This window comes from Phodopus roborovskii, unplaced genomic scaffold, assembly GCF_943737965.1.
Source record: "Phodopus roborovskii unplaced genomic scaffold, PHOROB, whole genome shotgun sequence".
Lineage (NCBI taxonomy): Eukaryota > Metazoa > Chordata > Mammalia > Rodentia > Cricetidae > Phodopus > Phodopus roborovskii.
Window position 1 is genome coordinate 81,195 of NW_026126486.1, and position 21,139 is coordinate 102,333.

The following is a 21,139-nucleotide window of genomic DNA, read 5'->3' on the forward strand; positions in this document are numbered from 1 at the left end:
TTTTTCTTTTTTCTTTTTCTTCCTTCCTTCCTTTCTTTTTTGTTTCTTTCTTTCTGAGTTAATCTTGTACCCTGCTACTTTGCTGAAGGTGTTTATCATCTTTAGAAGTTCCCTGGTAGAGTTTTTTGGTTCACTTATGTAAACTATCATATCATCTGCAAATAGTGAAAGTTTGACTTCTTCCTTTCCAATTTATATCTCCTTGATCTCCTTTTGTTTTTTAATAGCTCTAGCTAGCACTTCAAGCACAATATTGAATAGATATGGAGAGAGTAAATAGCCTTGTCTTGTTCCTGAGTTTTTTTTGGGGGGGATTAAATAAATGTACTTACAAAATCAGTAAAAATGTTAAAACCAAAATAAACATTCAAAGCAATAAAGAAAATTTCAAGATTATAAGTTTATCATTTTTAAAATTTTTTTTATTTTACATGTTGATCCCAGTTCCCTCTCCCTCCCTCCCTCTTATTCTCTCCTCCCCCCCCACATGCACCCTGACCACCCTCCCCATCCCCCCACCCCAATTCTACATGAAGTGCAATGCCATCCAGGTGGGCTCATGTAAATCTGTCAAGGCATTTGAAGTAGGGACTAGACTAGGACTTCTCTCCTGTCTCTAGGTTAAGGCAGTATCCCTCCATGGGGATGTGTCCACAAGGTCCTTTTGTGCACCAGGAATACATCCTGGTTCCATATCTGAGGTTCCCTTAGACTGCTCAGTCCTTCTAGCTGAGACCCATATTCAGAGGGTCTGAGTCAGTCCCATGCTGGCTTCCCAGCTATCAGTCTGGGGGCCCATTAGCTCCTCCTTGTTCGGGTCAGCTGTCTCTATGTGTTTCTGTAACCTGGTCTTGTCCTCTCCCTCTGCATCTGGATTCTAGTTTGACTCAGTGTTTAGTTATGGGTGTTTGCTTCTGTTTCCAACAGGTACTAGATGAGGGCTCCATGATGGTGGATAAGTTAGTTCTTGATCTCACTATCCTGGAAGGGCATTTATGGTAGCCTTTCCACAGTTGCTCAAATTGTTAGTTGGAGTCCGTCTTGTAGGTCTCTAGACCTTTCTTTAGGTTCAGTTTTCTCTTCAAACCAATAATGGCTCCCTCTTTTATGTTCATTCTCTCTCTCTCTCTCTTTCTCTCTCTCTCCTGTCTTCTATTACTACCCTGGCTCAATCTCCCTAGGAATCTCACTGAGTTTCTCTCCATTTAGTTTGATGTTGGTTTATTGTATATTGCTTTTATTATGTTTAGGTATATTCCTGTTGTCCCTGATCTCTCCAAGACCTTTATCATGAAGGGGTGTTGGATTTTGTCAAAGGCTTTTTCAGCATCTAGTGAGATGATCATGTTTTTTTTTTTCTTTCAGTTTGTTTATATGATTACATTGATAGATTTTCGTATGTTGAACCATACTGCATCCCTGGAATGATCATGGTGGATGATTTCTTTGATGTGTTCTTGGATTCTATTTGGCAGTATTTTATTGAGTATTTTTGAACCAATGTTCATGAGGGAGATTGGTCTATAGTTCTCTTTCTTAGTTGTATCTTTGTGTGGCTTGGGTACCAAGGTCATTGTAGCCTTGTAAAAAGAATTTGGCAATGAACCTTCTGCTTCTATTGTGTGGGACACTTTGAGGAGTATTGGTATTAGCTCTTTGAATTTTTGACAGAATTCTGCACTGAAACCATCTGGCCCTGGGTTTTTGTGGTTGGGAGACTTCTGATGACTGCTTCTATTTTGTTAGGGGTTATAGGTCTGCTTAAATTGCTTTTCTATTCTTTATTTAATTTTGGTAAGTGATATCTATCCAGAAAATTGTCCATTTCCTTTGAATTTTCAAATTTTGTGGAGTACAGGTTTTCAAAGTATGACCTGAAGATTCTCTGGATTCCCTCAGTGTCCATTGTTATGTCCTTCTTTCATTTCTGATTTTGTTAATTTTCATGTTCTCTGCCTTTTAGTTAGTTTGGATAAAGGTTTGCTTATTGATTTTCTTAAAGAACCAACTCTTTGTTACATTGATTCTTTGTATTGTTTTCTTTGTTTCTCATTTCTTGATTTGAACCCTCAAGTTGATTATTTCCTGGCTTCTACTCCTCTGGGGTGAGTTTGCTTCTTTTTGTTCTAGAGCTTTCAGTTGTGCTGTTAATACTCTAGTGTGACTATTCTCCAGTTTCTTCATGTGGACAATTAGTGCTATGAACTTTCCTCTTAGCACTGCTTTCAAAGTGTTCCATAAGTTTGGGTATGTTGTGTCTTCATTCTCATTGAATTCTAGGTAGTCTTTAATTTCTTTATTTCTTCCTTGAACCAGGAATGGTGCATATGCTAATTGTTCAATTTCCACCAGTTTGTAGGGTTTCTACAATTTGTGTTGTTGAATTCTAACTTTAAAGCATGGTGGTCTGATAAGATACTTTCCCACTCTCACATTGCTACCCAGGCAGTGACAGCCAAAGTTCTACCCTATTCCTTCCTTATTTATTTATTCACATTTGTGTTGCTATGTGTGTGCCTGCATGAATGTATATACACATATACACTACATCCGTGCACCCACCAAGGCCAAGGGGTGCTGTATCTCCTGGTACTGGAATTACAGGTGGTTGCAAGCCACCTGATGTCGGTACTGGAAACTAAACTGAGGTCCCCTGGAAGAGCAGCAAGCCATCTCCCCAGCCCCTTATTTATTTATTTATTTATTTATTTATTTATTTATTTATTTAGAGATGGAGTTTTCACATGCTGCCCAGCTGACTTCAAACATTTTGATTGGGGAGACAGAGACTACCAATATACAGTTATTATTGAAAGATTTTTGTTAATGTCTGCTGTTTTGATAATTTAGAAGTATTTGGTGTTTTCCTAATCCTCATTTGCTGAGCTAATAAATTTTCTTTTTTCCTGGAGCCTCTTGGATGTGTTTATAGTTTTCTTCCTTCTGGATAATTCCTCTCAGTTTCCTCTGTGGAGCCAGCTTAGTGGTCATAAGTTCCGTAAGCCCGCTCTTGTTATGAAATTTTTTTTTTTCTCTATCAGTCTGACAGTGTTGCTAGGTCTGCATCCACAGCTGTGCTCTGACAGGACTTGAGACACACCAATCAGTACATATCCTCTATCTCTGTATGGGACTTGGTGTTTCTTTCTTACAGCTTTTGTTCTGTGTATTTAGTGTTTTAATCATAGTATGATGTGGGAAGTTTCTTTTCAAGTCTTATTAGATGTCCTATATGCCTCTTATACCCAGATGGGATCTCTTTCCCTAGATTTGGGTGATTTTCTATGGTTGTATTAAAAATATCTCCTATGTCTTTGGAAATTCTTCTATGCTCAAAATGCACAACTTTGATCTTTGCAGGATGTCCCGAAGATCTTGTGTATTCTTTTCATGTTTATATTAATTTCTTATTGTCCTTAACTGCATTTTCTAACTCATATGCCTTGACTTCAAGCCCTGTTATTCTATCCTCTCCATACTGTTTCCTATTTATGAAACTTTCCACTGAGCTTTTAATTTGATTTATTGAAATTTTCATGTTTAGTATTTCAGTTTGATTTTTCTTCAGTGTTTCTGTCTCATTATTGAATTATTGAATTCCTTATTCCATTCAGCTATTTGTGTTCTTTTGTAATTCTTTCAGGAGTTTGTGGCTTCTTTGATTTCTCTGTTCATACTTATCATTCTTTTGACTTCTTTGCTGGTATTTCATCTAAGGCTCTCTCACTGGTGGCAACATTACTCAGAGGCTGGTGGCTTTGGGAGGAGGCATATTGTGCTTCCGTGTTAGATCAGTTTTTTTTTTTTTTTAATAAGTTACCTTCTTTTCAGTGTAGTATCCTGGATGTTCGGGAGGGACTAAGTTGCAGAGGGTTGAGGTGTCACCTTCCTCTGTGAGACTGAAGTTCAGGATGCTTGGCTTTGTCCCCCAGTCCTCCTCTGAGAGAAGACAACTGTCTACAACAGCAATTACTTTCTAAGGGCAGAACCATCATGAAAATATAGTAATAACAAAAAACAAAGCAATCACTCCTTGTTGGGAGTGGTGGTTCATGCCTTTAGTTCCAGCACCCGGGAGGCAGAGGCAGGCTAGATCTCTGTGAGTTAGAGGCCAGCCTGGTCTACAGAGTGAATTCCAGGACAGCCAGGGCTGTTATACAGAGAAACCCTGCCTTGAAAAAGCAAAGCAAAGCAAAGCAAAGCAAAGCAAAGCAAAGCAAAGCAAAGCAAAGCAAAGCAAAGCAAAGCAAAGCAAAGCAAAGCAAAAACCCTGGTCACTCCTTAAATTCTACTAATGTCGGAGACGAAGAGACACTGGTAGTATTGTGGGCACTAATATACTGGCTATGAGCGGGGAGAAGAGATTTTAAATAGAAAAAAGACATTGTAAGCCTGGTTATCAATACTGGGGAGGAAAGGATTTGTTTTTGTGTACATGTTATAGCAAGTAATCAGGGGAAGCCAAGGCCAGATCTCAAGGCAGAGCTTGAAGCAGAAACCATAGAAGAATCATGCACACTGGCTTGCTTTCTGCTTCTACTTAGCTAGCTTCTCTATACAGCTCAGATCACCTGTCCAGGGGTGGTATCACTCTCAGTGGGCTAGGCTTGCCCACACCAATCATTAATCAAGAAAATGCTTCACATTCTCCCAGGCCAATCTGACACAGGCAGTTCTTCAATTGGGGTTTTGTCTTCTTAAGTGACTCTAGTTTGTGTCAAGTTGTAACAAAAACCATCCAGCACAGTTGGGTATCAATACAATGATTCTAGCTTGTCTTTGTCTCTGGGTCCTTTTGTTTGGAAAACCTTTCCCCACCATTTTGCTCTGCAGTGGTGTCTAATGTTAGTGGGAATGTGTACTGCTTGGAATTGGTATGAAAGAGTAATCCTGCTTTATGATCTGTACTGATATTCTTGTCTTTTGGCTGGTGAGTTGGAGCCATTGGTATCTAGAATCATTATCTAAAGATGTGTATGGATTCCAGTGATTTTGATTTTGTGATGCTTGACATTTTCTTAGTCTTCATTTGCTTAACAAACACACTAGCATGTTTTTCTCTGCAGCTTCTTGGACTTACCATTCTTTTCCATTCCAACTGTTCGTTCCAGTATTCTCTTTAGAGCTGGCTTCATGTTCATCAATTGCTTTAGCCTGCTTTCATCATGAAAAGCCTTGCTTTCCCCTCCTCCATTATGAGACAAAATTTTGCTGGATATAGCAGACTGGGTTGGAAATAGCAATCTTTCAGAATTTGAAATACATCCTCTCATACCTATCTGGGTTTTAGAGTTTCCATTGAAAAGCCAGCTGTTCTGTTGGGTTTTATCTTTATATATGATTTGACTCTCTCCCTTGTTGTTTTCAGTATGTTTTCTTTGTCTGAATGTTTAGTGTTTTCACTGTAGAACCACATGGGAAGTTTCTTTTCTCATTTTGCATGTTTGGTGTTCTGTGAGCCTCTTCTACCTCAATGGGCACCTCTTCTTTTAGATTTAGGACTTTTTCTATGGTTTTATTGAAAACATTTTATATTCATTTGGCATAGAATTCTCCTTCTATGCCAATCCTTTTTTTTTTTTTTTTAACAAATTTGTGTTTTCATAGTTTTTCAAACATCTCTCATGCTCCTTACATTACCTTTTCAAAAATTTGTCATTGAATTTGACTGAATGATCCAATTCCTCTACTTTATATTTAAGCCCTGATATTCTGTCTTCAACATGGTGCATTCAATTGGTGAGGCTTTCTGTTGAGGTTTTATTCGACTTACTGACTATTCCACTTCCAGTGCTGTATCAGTCTTGTTTTTCTTCAGTATGTTTTCTTTTGTCTGAATTCTATTTTCATATTCTAATTTAAGGTCCTTATTTCATCCAGCTGTTTGTGTTCTCTTCCTTCTGGAGATTGTGAACTCATCCACAAGTCTGGGTCCTCTTTGAGTACTTTGAATACATTTATGATGATTCCTTTGAATTCTTTGTCTGGCATTTCATCTCAGTCACTGTCATTGGTGACTATTATTAGTGGGGTGGCAGATTTGAAGGAGCTATATCTTGGCATCTCATGTTACTTATGGTGAGACTCACCTACCTGGGAGCCAGCTTCTTAGTTAAGTCTTTCTGCCATGCCTGTGTTGAGTGAGCATTTGTTTCAGTGTTGGTATTGTCTCAGGCTTGGTGGGTATTGATTCAGCTCAGTGTTACTTGAAATTCTAGCCATGGAGACATCCGTGTTGGTTCATGGATGGAGTAATTGATGTTATCTTGGCTCAGTTACAGGTGTGGCATGGTCTCTGGCCCCATAAACCAGAATCAGTACAGTGTGCTGTGGGTTGGTGCCAGAGGTAGCAGTTTTATGTGTTCTCTCATCTCCTGAGCCTGTTTTGAGCAGTGTTGTATGAGTGTGTGCTAGAGCATGACCCATAACTTCAGAAGACAGGGAGCTCATGGACTGCTATGCATGTATGCCAGGTGTGGGTAGGTTGAACATCCTCTGGCTTTAGTTCAGGCTGGAGTGTGCTCTGGAGTTTGGGAGGGGATTGCACACCTCTGGCTTCACTGGCCAGTTGAGGACAGGGTGGAGGAAGTGTGCAGAGAGGCCTCTAAAGTGCCTGGTTGGGATGAGCCTGGGGCATGGAAGTGTGTGGTGCACATGGGCACCCTCTTCAGTCATGGAGAATTTTCAGGGGGTGTTGGGAGGGTGCAAGGGTCTGGAGACTTTAGTCTGACTGGCTGGGGTGGGTGTAGAGGATGGGAGTACAGAGTAGCAGAGGTGATGGAGCCTTCTTCTGCTGGGATAAGCATGCAGAGCAGTGAAAGTGTGCAGAGCAGGGCAAGGAGGGTCCAAGACATTAATCCATCTAGCTAGGGTAGGCAGGGCAGTGGGACAATGCAGGGGTAGGGATCTCTGGAGACTTCTGACCTACCTAGCTGGGGTGAGATCACAGAGAGGTGGACAGGTTAATGGGAGGTCTCAAGATCTTTGGCCTGCCTGGGTGGGGTAAGTCCATGCCAGTAGGAATGATGCATGGGAGGGATGGAGATCCCTCAGACCTCTAACCTGTCTGGCTGGCTGGGGCACAGGGCAGGCCAGCCAGAATGCATTTGTTCCAGGTCTTGAAGATTCATCACAGTTGGGAGTATAAGAGAACTGAAAATGACTTTGCCATGATAATCCTAAGGGGAGGGGCAAGACATGGAGGGCCTCTGGAATGAGGGAGGCGTCCTACTCACTGAGACAGAGAACTCTTCAGATCTTATGATGGTTTCAGGATGCACTCTTCTGTCAATTCCAGGGATTGTTTACCAATAGAGTGGAGCTCATAGGGGAATTCAAAACACAAGTTTGAAGACCCAGCTCTGCTGGGCTAAGTCCTTCCCCCGTTGGGCTTCAAACCAATTGACTAAGTCCTGTAATCCTGGGATACAAGCCCCTGCTATGAGCTCTGAGCTTGTTCCGTTCACCTTGGTGAAGTAAGGTCTCTCCTGAAAACTCTCAAGAAAAAGCAAAAGGCTTGAGCTGGTAGATCACAGGGTTCAGAAAAGTCTTGACTGTATGAAGGTTCTTGCTTTTTATCTAGATTAAAAGTATAAATTGGCAAATTTATTCTATTTTGTTTATTTATATATTATTCATTACTATCATTATTGACCGCATGGGAATTTCTTAGCACCTGGAAGATAAAATCAGGGATGGCTCTGCTTCCGGTACAGATGTTTTCAGATGGAGGATCTGAGAGCAGTTATAGCACAAGAAACAGAAGCATATGAAGCGCAGAGACACAACATGGTTGGTTGAAGGGAAAAATGGAGCGAAGTTAAGGAGGCTATGAGAAGGGCAAGACCTGGCTGCCCAGGCCTTACCTCCACCCTCTTTCCCAGTGTTGGCTCATCCAGCCCCCTGGACAGAGATCACCTGGCCTCTTACAACCCATGCTTCACTCCTGGGCTACTGCCAAGGCTTAGGCATGAAAAATGGACTTAAATCTCAGAATTGATATAGAAAACATCAGCATCAGGACTGTCTGAGTCACTGTTCTATTGCCATGAAGAGACACCCTAACCAAGGCAGCTTATAAAAGGGAGCATTTAAATGGGGGCTTGCTTACAGTTCTGTAGGGTTAGTCCATGCTATCATCATCACTATTATTTTTTTTTACACTTTTTAATTAATTTATTTTTTACATTCCAATCCCAGTTCCCCCTCTCTCCTTTCCTCTCACTCCCTCCCCTCATCTGCTCCAAAGAGAGGGTAAGACCTCCCCTAGGAAGTCTACTAAGTCTGTCCTATCATCTCATTGAGGCAGGACCAAGGCACCTCTCCAGCCTCACATCTCTGTGTCTGGGCTGAGCAAGGCATCTTTCCATATAGAATGGGCTCCACTGAGTCAGTTTGTGCATTAGTATTAGATCTTGGACCTGCCAGTGGCCTCATATATTGTCCCAGCCGCACCATTGCCACCTATAGTAAGGGAGTCTAGTTCAGTCTTATGCAGGTTCTCCGTTTGTCAGACCTGAGTCAGTGATTTCGTACTAGCTCAGCTGATTCTGTGGATTTCCCCATCATGGTCTTGACTCATTTGTTCATATTTTTGCTCCTCCCTCACTTCCAGGAGCTTGGCCCATTGGTTAGATGTGGATTTCTGCATCTGTTTCCATCTGTTTCTGGAAGAGAGTTCTAGCTTCTCTGGGGTTATGGATTGTAAGCTGGGTACCTTTTGCTTTATGTCTGCTATCCACTTATGAGTGAGTACATACTATATTTGTCTTTCTAGTTTTTTCTAGTTCTGTCCATTTGCCTGTAAATTTTAGGATGTCATTGTTTCTTACTGTTGAGTAGTATTCCATTGTGTAATTATACCACATTTTCTTTATCCATTCTTCAGTTGAGGGGCATCTAGGCTGTTTCCAAGATCTGGCTATTACAAATAATGCTGCTATGAACATAGTTGAGCAAATGTCCTTGTTGGGTGAATGTGCCTCCTTTGGGTATATGCCCAACAGTGGTATTGTGGGGTCTTAAGGTAATTTGATCCATAATTTTCTGAGAAATCACCATACTGATTTCCACAGTAGCTGTACAAGTTTGCATCCCACCAGCAATGGAGGAGTGTTCCCCTTTCTCCACATCCTCTCTAGCATTAGCTGTCATTTGTGTTTTTGATCTTAGCCATTCTGATCTGTGTAAGATGGGCTCTCAGAGTGATTTTGATTTGCATTTCCCTGATGACTAAGGATGATGAGGATTTCCTTAAGTGTCTTTCTGCCATTTGAGATTGTTCTGTTGAGAATTTTCTATTTAGATCTGTCCCCATTTTTAAATTGGATTGTTTGTTAGTTTGATTTCTAGTTTCTGAGTTCTTTGTATATTTTGGAGATCAGCCCTGTGTCAGATGTGGGGTTGGTGAATATCTTTTCCCATTCTGTAGGGAGCAGTTTTGTCTTGTTGACCATGTTCTTTCTTTTACAGAAGCTTCTCAGTTTCAGGAGGCTGGAACCCCACAACCTTCTGAAGGCATGTTGCACGTGACCTTGTAAAATCATAGCCTCTTGAAGACCCACTAACCACAAGGTCTCAACATGCCGATTCGAGTCCTTCTCCATCCTTCAGTTTCTGGGCCCCTTCCATGCCATGTCCGAAGCAGGAGAGCATCTGGCCATGAAAGGCAGTTTGGAAAGGCTCACATTAGAGAGAAGGGTGCCGAAGGGTAGGTTTTTGGTGAGAAACAACAGTTTTATCACCTAAATCCTAGGCCTTTGAGGTCATGGCACCAACTAACCTGGCTGAAACTCCAGATCACACACCATATGGGAGCCTTATCCAATCCTGGGGTTGCCCTAAATCTTTGCCCTGAAACCCCAAGAGGAGGGCATAGGAGAGACACCAGGCAATCTGTTTCTCCCTCCCCAGCTCACCTTCTCACACATCTTCCTGTTCTCCACACTGGCTCCACAGACCCTGATTTTAACTCAGCTAAGGAAGGGTTGGCAGAGGATACTCAGTTGCTACCTAGCTCTGTGCATACTTGGACCATTGTGTTCCCCCATTAGAGACCTGGAGTGTTCCACAGGGGTCTATCTTTATCTTCAGCAGCAAAAGAGCAGACACTTTCCCTTTTTCAGCACTTAGACTTCCTTTTCTCATTAGCAGTGCTCTGGAGAGAGAGGAAGAGGCAGAGGCGCTAATTAAGGAGCCTGGATGAGTTTGCCCCGAATCTCCAACCTTTCCTAAACATCTGCCCTGCCGGCCAGAGGCAGCCACGGTCTGCCGCTAGTCTTCTTGCTCTTTTGAGAAACCATCAGAAAGCATCTGCAAATAACTGTGATTGCCTTAAAATGGAGAGAAGCCCATTTTCCAATTACAGCCTGGGTGATTGCTCCGGCTTTTAATTAATGGAGTGTGCATCTGTTTGCGGAGACCCTTTTTAGTGTGCTTTTTTGGAGTTCCTTAATTAGTTACAAGAAGCTGCAGGTGTTCTGGCAGGAGCACAGTGGACCTGGGGCAGCTTCCAGAAGAAACTCTTCTTTAATGGAAATATTTAGTCATCCGATGATGAGGCTCATTTCAGAGTTTTGTTCCTGTTTGGTGTGCAAGCAGTGGTGTCGGAAGTTACATCCAGGCTTCATTCAGATTGTTGACAAAATAAATTGAAACGGAAGAGACCAATTTTCATTATGACAGACACTTATCTGCGGTTAGACCATTACCAGAATGACAAGTTATTCTCACCTTGTCACTGTGAGCCTGCTGCCTGGGTTGTTTTTGGGCAGAAATGCGAGGGAAGGTGATGGGATGCTGCATGCTAATTGTGTAGCTGGGATTGCATTTGATACCTGTTATTCAGAGGGATGCTGTGGGGAGGGAGTAAGGTTTTGTCTTTCTGGTGAGAGGAGATTGCCCTGACAGTGGATGGGTAGGAGAGACTTACCTTTCTGCATCAGGTCATGAAAAATTGGTTGTTGTTTTTTCCTGGAGTCATTACCACCTCTGGATTTGCGTGCCAGTGTTGCTGTGTGAAAGACATTCCAGGCTGAGGTGAAAGTGTCTGTGATAATTGGATATGTGGGTGTCAGAGGGTGAAGACAGAGAGGTGGGTGAAAGGAAAAGTAGGCACAGGACCCCTAAGATCAAGTTCTCAGCACAAAGGAGATTTATTTGCCCCAGAGGGACGGAGAGCGGGGACAAAGACAGCAGGCAGAGGAAGAGGGCGAAGGGGAATGAGGGAAAGGTGGCAGGGGTATTTGTTTTGGAGGACAAAGGGTTGCCTCTGGATAGAGAGGAGACATAGGCAAATGGTGGTTTAGAAAGGTACTATGGGAACCCCATAGTAAGGTGAGATGACATGTTAATTAGGTGAGCCAAAGGGGGCTCTTGATTGCTGGACTTCAGTATTTCAACAGCTAGACTTTGGTAGTCAGCTTCAGCTGGGGAGGAAGTGGCCACATTGGTGAATAGGCTGCTTCAGGAATGGATCCCATTTGTTTTTAGCAAGGCAAGGGGAATTGGGAGAAGGGTAAGGCCTGCCAGAGCTACATGCTCCAGTGCATTAGTGTCCCTTCAGTGGGCACAGTGTGCTCTGTGGGCCAAGTGCTCCACAGCCTGTTGTGAGGGTGAGGTGTCATTGGAGCGATCTCTCCCATTTATGTACACATTGTCTTTGGCTGCCTTCATCACAATGGTCGCTACGACTGTCGTTAGCATCTGGTTCTACATAAAATATTCCCCTGCCCTAGGTGTAGTGTGGTGTTTTGGACAAAGCTCTGAGGGAAGTGGCTCTGGTGTTTGATTGCCTTCTTTCTAGACCTCTTTCCAGTTCCATGGGTTGAGGCAAAGCTTTCTCCCCTCTGTGTTTAGATGAGACATTGCGGCAGAAAAAATTTCTAATAAATTTTGTGTTTCCATTAAGAGCATATACTGTGTAATAGGAGAAAGAAAGGTAGCTTTGTTCTGTCTTTAATGTTTTCTATGCTAGGAGCAAAGATGGAGTCATTGGAACAGAACGTAGCTTGGATGAGACAGTTCTGTTTCCCATTATTATTCTTCACCAACATGCTTTGTCATCTGCAGGACCAGTAGGCTACTTTTCTTTTGGAAGAAGAGTGGTCGGCTGGGGAGGGTGGAAGGGGATGGCTAGGGCAGAGAAGGGGCAGGGCTAAGGAAGGTGGAGGAGGAGGGATGAGCTGGGGAGGCAGTTACTATGCCTTGCTGTTCTAACCACACTCTGGTTCTGCCTGTAGGATAAGAGGAAGCTCTCAATCCTGTACACACTTTTAATTAATTATTTTTTTTCAGACAGGGTCTCTCTGTGTAGCTTTGCAGACCAGGTTGGCCTTGAACTCACAGAGATCCACTTACTTCTGCCTCTTGAGTGCTGAGATTAAAGGTGTGCATCACCACTGCCTGGCAAAATTTCTATTTATTAATTTTCCGTTAAATTTAATTGCATTTATTGTGTGTGTGTGTGTGTGTGTGTGTGTGTGTGTGTGTGTGTGTGCGTGTGCAGGCTCACATATGCCTGTGTGGAGGTGTATGTGGGAGTCAGAGAGCAAATCTCTCCTTCCACAGTGGTTTCTGGGGCCTGAACTCAAATTGTTAGCCTTCTATGACATCTTAATTTCTTTTCCTATTGCTGTGGTAAAATACACTAACAAAATAATTGAAGGGAGAAAGGATCCACATAAGAGCAGAGAGCAAGGAATTAATGCATCCATGAATGTTAGTCCTACAGCCTTGTACAATCCATATTCCCCTGCCTAGGGGAATGTGCAAGTCTTCCTATGTCGATGAACATACTTAGGATAATACCCCATAGATGAGTTCAGCTGCCTTTTTTTCAAATGACAGTACTAGCCAGCAGGAGTGGCAGGTGCTCTTATTGCTGAGTTATGTCACCAACCCTCATTTGTTTACTTTTTGAACCACAGTCTCACACAGTCTAGGTGGGCCTCAAACTCTCTAAGTAGCTGAGTCTAGCTTTGATTATCCTGTCTCTGCTTTATGATAGCTGGGATTACAGGTGTCAGCCACCATGTCTAACATGTCCCATGACATTACTGTAAAGTTTCATAAGTCAGTGTTATGCTCCTTTGCAGACAAATTTTTCTTTGGACTGCAAGCTCACAAAAACAAAACAAAACAAAACAAAACAACAAAAACCCAACACAGAGGCTTATTAATTATGAAAGCTAAGCCTGTAGCTTAGGCTTGTTCTATTATCCCTTATAACTTAAATTAACCCATTTATATTAACCTATGTTTTGCCTCATGACTTTTACCTCTCTCCTGTTTCCTCTCCATGTCCTCTGGCACCTCTTCCTTGCCTAGATTCATCTTCTCTTCTCTCTCTTCCTACCTAGATATTGGTTGGCCATTCAGCTCTTTATTAAACCAATCAGAAGGCACCTTGGCAAAGACACATCTTCACAGTACACAAAAATATTATTCTACAACACTTTTGGGCTAGGATTAAGGCTTGAAAGGTAAGATGGTTTGAATAAGAATGCCCCCCACAAACTCATATGTTTGAATGCTTGGTCATTAGAAAGTGGCACCATTTGAGAAAGATTAGAAGGTGTGGCCTTGTTGGAGGAAGTGTGCCACTGGGGGTGGGCTTTGGATTTCAAAAGCCCAAGCTAGGCCCTGCTGCCTATGGATCTGGATGCAAAACTCTCAGTTATTTCTCTAGTACCATGTCTGTCTGTGTGCCACCATGCTCCTCTCCATGATGACACTGTAAGACAGCCCCAGTTAAATGCTTTCTCTTATAAGAGTTGCTATGATCATGCCGTCTCTTCACATCAATAGAAAAAGAACTAAGGCAGAGAACAATGCTGATTTTATGTAAGCATGAACTAACATTCACAGCACAGTACTGTAGGCGATTACTTTCCTGCCTTGTTATGTGCCCACACAAGTAATACAACTGAGAAGTTGTGGAAGCAGCTTATTTCTGCTGCGAGTTTCAGGAGGTGCCCATGGCCACAGGACTTGTGCAAAGGATCTTGGCTGTGGGGGCGCTGCACATCACCACCATCAGGAAATCCTCAGCGGGCTTTATCTTTGCTTCCCTTTTATCCAGTCTGGGTTCTGGGGGTGGGGGTGGGATGGTGCTATCCACATGCAGGGCAGATCCCCCTGCCCCAGTGAATTCTCTCTGGAAATTCCCTTACAGGTGCACCTAGTGATGTGCTCAGGAGTCTCCTAGGTAGCACCGAATCTAGCCATGTTGACAGTGAAGACCAGCCATCACAGCAGGGAATGGAAACTGTATCACACAGCTGGAGGATCTTGAACTACTCAGCTGTCTCCTGTTTCATCACCAAATGAGGGCGTTGTTGTCTGGATAAAAAATGTCCTCCTTAGGTTCATGTGTTTGAATATTTGGTTCCCAGCTACAGTGCTGTTTGGAAGAGTTGAACATTTGGGAGGTGTAAACTTGCTGAAGGAAGTGGGTCACTGGGGGCGGGCTTTGGGGCTTTACAACCTAGACACTTCCTGTTCTCTGCTTTCTGCTCCTGTTGCCATGCCTTCCCTACCCATAATGGACTATAGCTTTCACAGAACTGTAAGCAGAAATAACTCCCTTTCCCCTTACACTGCTTCTGTTGGGGCATTTTATCACAGCATTGGGAAAATAATGAAGACACAGGGTTTGGAAAGGACATCCCTGCCGCCAAAAACTCAGTACGTAGGATGGCAGAGCTAAAGTTACATCTGGAACGTTGCTTTCTTTCTGATTCTGTCCAACCAATTATGTCTTCCTTTGCTGCAGGTCTTTAGGTGGCAAAGCAATGTTGGGGTAGCTGGAAAAGGGGCTTTTCTGGGTAGCTCTGCACACAGACACGGGGCCTCCGTAAGCTACAGCAGACTGATACGCTGGCAGTACAATTGGGAGCTCATGGCTGTTGAGAGGAATGCTGGAGATTAGGGAACTACAGCCTCTGTAGCCAGGGACATGGTCAGTGTTCTGATACTGAAATAGATATTTAATGGCTGCTTCAATGCCCCACCTGAGCCACAGGACAGATCATTGCCATTCATTATGTGCAGTAGAGAGGCATCCGTTTTTGCAGCCATGCTAGGGATATGATTGTGGCCGGCAGTGGATTCTGCCCCTCTCTACCCAGGCGCCCTGGAACAGTGGTAAATAGCAGCTGTGCCCCACCTTACCACTGATGACTGTCATCACCATTACTGCTGTCTCACTTGGTGTCACTTAGGGCCAGATCCACAGAGAGAGGAAGAGGAACCACACATCCCGTTGTTCTTTGTGATGGGAGTTGGCGTCTTGACTTTCTTTGGTTTGGGTTTTCCTCAAACTGAAGAGCTATCTCCCTGCTGTGTAGCTCAACAAAAGACACAATACAGGTGTATAGGCTGCTCACTGCAGAGCTCTAGAGGATGTTTTCACACTGGGGTCTGCAGGGGTTGTGAATGCAGCCTCTGCTTCTAGGGTAATGAAGCCCTCCCATGCACTTGTCCTTTCTCTTCAGTGCCTGGCAGATACCCCTATCCCGCTGCCCACTCAGAGCCTACTGGACCACACATAGAAGCATACCAGCATTCTGGACACATCGAAGGATTCGGCTGGTGCTTTCTTGGTGTGACTTTGATGGAGAGCATGGCAATTTTCGTCATAGTGTTTTCACAAATGCCAAATGGAGAACTGGTCATTTGCTCGTTTTAGAGTTTGCTGTGGTGCTGGTCTCTTCTTCCATTTAAACCTTTACAAAACCTTTCCTCTGATCAGAAACCACGGTGCTGATCTTATGCAAGAAGTTAATTCCAAACTTGTAGCAGACATGCTTTTATTTAATGTTCAATGTTCAGTGCCAAAGGAGAGCGATTACTAGTGATTTTTAATCAACAAAAATGTCTCCAACAGTTGTTAAGGGCTTGAAAATAGAGTTTAAAAGGAGATCCTTTTTCTTCCAATCACCTTACAAAATCCTATACTCGGCTCTGCTTGGCTGAGCTGTTTATGTTCATTTCCCCAGGTTTAATAACAGGAAATTCTTTTTTCCATTATTTTATCTAGAATCCTGTATTTTGACATAAAACCGAGACGCATTTCCACTTTTTACATTTTAGTTCCCTCACTTCTCAAGGCAAAAGTAGTTCAATTAAATATCATTTGAGGGCTCCTTCGAGGCAGAGACCTTTGGAAATTGCTCTAACCCTTTAACATTTAGAAAGGCATATTTATAGAAGCAGGGTGTTTTGGCAGCATGTGCTCACTGCTCAGAGAGGGAAAGACTCCCTGCACTTCCCTCTGAAGAGTGAAGTCATTCCATTTCAAGGCTGGTTATTAGGTGTAATGGAGAAGCTGCCTAGGCAGGGCCTCCAGTGTCCCAGACCCATCAGAATGGAGCCATTTGGAGGCTATAAATGAGCTTCAAGGAGAGAGGCTGCTTCTGTGTTTACTGGATTAGGGAAACATCAGCTTAGATATTTGGGACTGTTCAAGAAATCATAAGGAGAAATTATCTCCCTGTTAAGGAAGGAGTGCTATATTCATCCTCTTACTCATCTAATATCCATCCTTCTGTCTGTTCATTTGGTCTGTCTGCCTGCTTTTCCATCCATCCATCCATCCATCCATCCATCCATCCACCCATCCACCCACCCACCCATCTATCAGCCCATCAATCCACCATCCATTCACCCACCCACACATCTACCCCTCCATCCATCCCAGAATTTATTGAGATATATTATGTCCTTATTGCATTAGCTAGTTTTCTTATCATCTCAACACAATGCTTGTGAGAAACAGCTTAAGGCAGGGTTGTGATTTCAGATGTGTTAGTCTATCTAGGGGAATGTGTGTGGTAAATGAGAGCAGTTCAAAGCATGGTATCGTGGTAGACAGGAAGAATGGAGAGGGGGATGCCAGCACAGTGCTGGCTTTCTTCTTTTCCCCTTTTGTTCTATCTGGGCCTCTCAAATGGGTGGTATGCTCCACATTCAGGATGATCCTTTCCCCTTCAGTTTATTCTTTCTGGAAACACTTTCATAGACAAGCCCAGAAGTGAGCCTCACCCAGTCTCCTAGGTGATGCTAAATCTATTCAAGTTAGCAATGAAGAATAATGATGGGTGGTGGTGGTGCACGCCTTTAATCCTAGCACTTGGGAGGCAGAGGCAGATGGATTTCTATGGGTTCCAGGAAAACCAGGGCTACACAGAGAAACCCTGTCTCAAACAACAAACAACAAAGAAACAAACAAACAAAACAGAATGGAAAAAAAGTGTACCAGATGCTGCACATGCATGGTACAGAAACCAGAGAAACGCAGAGGACCATAGGAAGAGTCATATACAGAAAGGGATATGGGAAGGGAAGATGGCAGGATGGCAGGGAGAGGAAGCTCAAATGCATTCCCACGCCAGCATTTTATACCCATTCCTACTCAACTTCCAACACTCTGATGTGGATTCTCTACTGGGAAAAGTTTCCACAGCCATGTGCACTCTCACAGTTGAAATTCATACTCAAATTCAACCAAGACACATCCCCAGGGATTGCAGCAGGCATCAGGTACACAGTACAAATAAAACAAGACTTGCTGCCTGGAGTCCATAGTCCTGTGGGGCAAATGCACATAGGAAACTATTTATAATTGTGATAAAAGCTACAAGGAAAAGTAGCAGGCACAATTATGACTTATTGAGCACTCACTAGCAGCACCCTGCATTGTCCTAACTGTGGTAGTGCAGAGGAGGAGACCCAGAAATAAAGCAGCAAGTGCAGAGACCCTTCCAGAATGGCCTGTTAGAGGATGTGCATGGAGAAGGTTATTTAGGAGAACCAGAGAAAGGCAGATTCTAGGCAGAGGTGATAGTGTGTGAAAGTCCTGGGGTGGGAATGAGTCACAGAGGAAGCTGGAATAGGGCTAGGGCAGTAGAGGGTCTTGTGGGCTCCAGTGAGAGTGAGAGGCCTTCACTCTAGAAAGAGAGGGATGGCAGGACGATATCCCAGAGGGCACAGCTCTAGGTGAGAAGCCCAACAGAAATATCACGGGTTTTGGATATCTTTATTTGTGCCTGACAGACTCTTTCATGGTGTCCCAGCTGGTCACAAGGTAACCCTCCACTTACTGGGGTTTTTTTGCAGATAAGAGTTTCATTGCTATCTTGAAATTCTTAATATGAAAAATGTATATTGAATTGAAACAATATGCCCTCAATTATAAATAATTTCAACAATCAGACATTAGATGCTTTTCTGCCCCATTTTAGTGTTTTGTTATACAGCCCAGGGAAGCCTCCAGGTCACAGTCCTGCCTCCCAGGGGCTGGATAACCAGTGTGTGCTACAACACTCTTTCCTGTGCTCGTTCTCCCTTTCTCTGGTGCTGGGACTAGGGCTCTTGCACACACTGGATGTATTAGGGTTCTCTAGAGGAACAGGACACATGGCACGGATTAAAAGTTAATCAAGTCAGGTTATGTTAAAATAGTAACAACAGCTGACTCTTACCCAAAGGCTGAGACCCCATTAACTGTTCTGTCCTGGAGGCTGGTGCCTCAGTGGTTGGAGTTGTCCCATGGTGGCTGTCACTCACTGGGGAGGCCAACAATCCACAGGGCTTCCAGGAGAGCCACTGGTCCCTAGTCTATGAGGAAGCCTGGAAACAGTGACCCTGATATCAGCGATGGAGTCAGCAGCAGCGAAGATGAAAGAGTAAGTGAGCTGGGGGGGGGGGAGAGGCAGCCAATCAGCTGCACACAGCACAGCTCCTTCTGCCACGCCCTTCTAATCTGGACTGTTTGGGGAAGGTGCCACTTACAATGGAGGCCCGTCTTCCCATCACCTAAAGCAATCCGGACACTTCTGCGGGTGGGTCTCTATTCAAGTGACTCTAGTTTGCGGCAAGCCGACATTAAGACCAACCAAAAACACAGGGCTATCTGCCACTAAACTGCCTTAGATTCATTAATGATAATTTCAGCAAGTTTGGGACTGGAGTAAAAATATTAAAACATTTTATTACTACCTGTGTATACGTTTTTTTGGTTTTTGTTTTTGTTTTGTTTTTCTTTCTGAGGATGGTAACCAGGTCTGAAGAGGCTATGATGGCCATTTCAAGTGTGTAAGAGAATACAAAAAGTTCTATTTCCCAAAGCAAGCTCATGTTATTCAATTTCAAAATCAAAATGTGCAGCTGGAGCGATGTCTCAGAGACTGAGAGCACTTGTTGTCTTTGCAGAAGACCTGGGTTGGGGGACCAGCACCCACATGGTGGCTCACAACCACCACCAACTTCAGGTCTAAGGGAAATAGTGTCCTCTTCTGGAATCCATGGGCACATGTGTATGGTACACACACACACACACACACACACACACCACAAATGAGGCAAGCTCAGGAGTGTGCACACATAGACATTTAAATGAAGTACTACTGTTTCAGAAGGGCTTGTCCTCTGATGCTGTCAGTGAAATATGGTATTATGACAGCTGAGTTGGCTGGAGGTGAATCTTTCATGAAGGGGTTAGTTCACTATGAGGGATCAATGGCTTTCTCACACTTTGTACTGGCTGTTTTTTTTTTTTTTTAAGTGAACTTGACACAAGCTAGAGCCATCAGAGAGGAAGGAGCTTCAATTGTGGAAACGCCTCCATGAGATCCAGCTGTAAGGCATTTTCTCAATTAGTAATTAATGGGGGAGGCCCCATCCCATTGTGAGTGGTGCTATTCCTGGGCTGGTGGTCTAAGCAAGCCATGTTGAACAAGTCAGTAAGCAGCACTCCTCCAGGTTTTTGTCCTATTTGAGTTTCTGTCCTGATTTCCTTCAGTGATGAACAGCAATGCGAAAGTGTGAGACAAATAACTCTCTTCCTCCCCAACTTATTTTTAGTCATGGTGTTTCATTGCAGATAGACTGGCTTGGTTAATTGTGGTGAGTGAATGCTCACCCTCAAAGGGGCAGGTTAGTCACAAGAATGGATGTTACAAAGCAAGGCTGCTGCTCCTGATATCAGCTCTCATGCACACACCCACTTGTGTTTCTTTTGGGTTTTTAGCTAGGGTCTCTCTGTGGCCCAGGCTAGTCTGGAACTCACAAGTCTCCTGACTCAGCTTCCTGAGGACAGGGATGACAGGCCTGTGCCACTCATTTACTCATTTACTATCTGCTTTCCAGTTTGTGCCATGTAAGGTAGAATACAGAATATGGTCTTCACCAGGGGCTGGGCAAGTGCTGAAAGCATACTCTTGGATTCCCCAGGCTCCAGAACTGTGAGCCTAGGTAACTTTCTTTCCTGCATAAAATGCTCTCAGGCATTCATTCTATTACAGCAACAGGAGATGGGCTTCACAGAGAGAGATGAAATTCAGCAACTGACATGGCTGCTGCAGCTTTACTTTGTATTTTATTTTTTATTTTATTTTATCTTATTGAATTTTTTGTCAAGACAGGGTTTCTCTGTATAGCCTTGGCTGTCTTGGAACTCACTCTGTAGACCAGAGACTGGCCTTGGATTCACAGAGATCTACCTGCCTCTGCCTCCCCAGTGCTGGGATTAAAGATGTGCACCACCAATGTCCAGCTACATTGTACTTTATGTATTGTAAAATATTAAAAAGAAACTTGTCACCAGATCCTATATGGAAACTCCAGGCTATTGTCCCATGGTAGGATATGTGACTTGACATTTTCTCTAAGTGCTATGTTGTGAAGGGTTGGGGCAATGCCCTCTTAGACCTGCACCGATACCAATATGACTAAAGAGCTAGGCGTGGTGGCACAGACCCACCAGCACTCCGGAGAAGGCAGAAAGGTTGGGAGTTCTAGGCCAGCCTGGCTATACAGCAAGGCCCTATCTCAAACAAATAAACAACATAAGGTCTGGCTTACCTGATGCGGCCTCACCGGGCCTCTTTGGGTTTCAGTATTCTTTAAGTGTGATGCTCTGAACCCTGCGCCCTTCAATGAAGAGTCATTCATGAGGGACAAGGTTATGTTGCATCACAACATCCTCCAAGGCTGTTTTATCTTCTATGATGTCTCATGGTGCTTGGGGTTGGAGACTGCTCACTGTGCGAAGTCTCTTACTACAATTCAATGCTCCCACTATGACTCAAGTATAGGCTGGAGCTATTTGTGAGCTCTCAGCCAGTCATAGGGGTGGGAA

General features: G+C 43.5%; 1 long non-coding RNA gene across 1 annotated transcript; it reads left to right on the forward strand.

Annotated features, from left to right (window-relative positions):
* Positions 1 to 9,660: 9,660 nt before the first annotated feature.
* On the forward strand, positions 9,661 to 10,395 carry LOC127229990 (uncharacterized). Its single transcript, XR_007835160.1, has 2 exons — positions 9,661 to 9,709; positions 10,150 to 10,395. It is a non-coding gene; the product is annotated as an uncharacterized LOC127229990 (long non-coding RNA).
* The last annotated feature ends 10,744 nt before the right edge of the window (positions 10,396 to 21,139 follow it).